This window comes from Nycticebus coucang, chromosome 20 (assembly GCF_027406575.1).
Source record: "Nycticebus coucang isolate mNycCou1 chromosome 20, mNycCou1.pri, whole genome shotgun sequence".
NCBI classification, from domain to species: domain Eukaryota; kingdom Metazoa; phylum Chordata; class Mammalia; order Primates; family Lorisidae; genus Nycticebus; species Nycticebus coucang.
The window spans coordinates 18,546,102-18,548,027 of NC_069799.1; the positions used below are offsets into that span (position 1 = coordinate 18,546,102).

At 39.3% G+C, this 1,926-nt stretch overlaps 1 non-coding gene across 1 annotated transcript; it reads left to right on the plus strand.

Moving 5' to 3' along the window:
* Positions 1–349: 349 nt before the first annotated feature.
* LOC128573172 (U6 spliceosomal RNA) lies at positions 350–455 on the plus strand. The gene has a single exon (XR_008376341.1). It is a non-coding gene; the product is annotated as a U6 spliceosomal RNA (small nuclear RNA).
* Positions 456–1,926: the final 1,471 nt, after the last annotated feature.

Below are 1,926 nucleotides of genomic sequence, written 5' to 3' on the forward strand. Positions count from 1 at the left end.
CAGTCGTTAGGGCGCCGGCCCCATATACCCAGGGTGGTGGGTTTGAACCAGGTCCCGGCTGAACTGCAACAAAAAAAAAAATAGCCAGGCATTGTGGCGGGTGCCTGTAGTCCTGGCTGCTCGGGAGGCTGAGGCGAGAGATCGCTTAGGCCTAGGAGTTGGAGGTTGCTGTGAGCTGTGTGATGCCATGGCACTCTACTGAGGGCCATAAGGTGAAACTCTATCTCTACAAAAAAAAAATAATAATAATAAAAAAAAGACCATATGATTCTCTCAATCAATGCAGAAAAAGCTTTTGATAATATCCAGCATCCCTTCATGATCAGAACACTTAAGAAAATTGGCATATTTGCTCGCTTCGGCAGCACATGTACTAAAATTGGAAGATACAGAGAAGATTAGCATGGCCCGTGCACAAGGATGACACACAAATTCGTGAAGCGTTCCATATCTAAAAAAAAAAAGAAAATCGGTATAGAAGGGATATTTCTTAAACTGATAGAGACCATCGACAGCAAACCCACAGCCAACATCATATTGAATGGAGTTAAATTGGAATCATTTCCACTCAGATCAGGAACCAGACAAGGCTGCCCATTGTCTCCATTGTTTTTTAACATTGTATTGGAAGTTTTAGCCACTGCAATTAGGGAAGCAAAGGCTATCAAGGGTATCCATATAGGGTCAGAAGAGATCAAACTTTCACTCTTCGCAGATGATATGATAGTATATCTGGAAAACACTAGGGACTCAACTACAAAACTCTTAGAAGTGATCAAGGAATACAGCAGCTTCTCAGGTTACAAAATCAACATTCATAAATTGGTAGCCTTCATATATACCAACAACAGTCAAGTTGAAAAAAATTGTTAAGGACTCTATCCCATTCACAGTAGTGTCAAAGAAGATGAAATATTTGGGAATTTATCTAACAAAGAACGTGAAAGATCTCTATAAAGAGAACCATGAAACTCTGAGAAAAGAAATAGCTGAAAATGTTAACAAATGGAAAAACATACCATGCTCATGGCTGGGAAGAATCAACATTGTTAAAATGTCCATATTACCCAGAGCAATATATAATTTCAATGCAATCCTTATTAAAGGTCCACTGTCATACTTTAAAGATCTTGAAAAAACAATACTTCGATATATATGGAATCAGCAAAAACCTCGAATAGCCAAGACATTACTCAGAAACAAAAACAAAGCAGGAGGAATTACACTACCAGACCTCAGTCTATACTGCAAATCGATAGTGATCAAAACAGCATGGTATTGGCACAAAAACAGAGAAGTAGTTATCTGGAACAGAATAGAGAACCAAGAGATGAAACAAGCTACTTACCATTATTTAATCTTTGACAAGCCAATTAAAAACATTCAGTGGGGAAAAGATTCCCTATTTAACAAATGGTGCTGGGTGAACTGGCTGGAGACCTGTAGAAGACTGAAACTGGACCCACACCTTTCACCATTAACTAAGATAGACTCTCACTGGATCAAAGATTTAAACTTAAGACATGAAACTATAAAAATACTAGAGGAGAGTGCAGGGATAACCCTTGAAGAAATCGGGATGGGCGAGTATTGTATGAGGAGGACCCCCTGGGGAATTGAAGCAGCTTCAAAAATACACTACTGGGATTTGATCAAACTAAAAAGCTTCTGCACAGCCAAGAACACAGTAAGTAAAACAAGCAAACAGCCCTCAGAATGGGAGAAGATATTTGCAGTTTATGTCTCCGACAAAGGTTTAATAACCAGAATCCACAGAGAACTCAAACGCATTAGCAAGAATAGAACAAGGGATCCCATAGCAGGCTGGGCAAGGGATTTTAAGAGAAACTTCTCTGAAGAAGACAGGCTTGAGGCCTTCAGACCTATGAAAAAATGCTCATCATCTTTAATCATCAGAGAAATGCA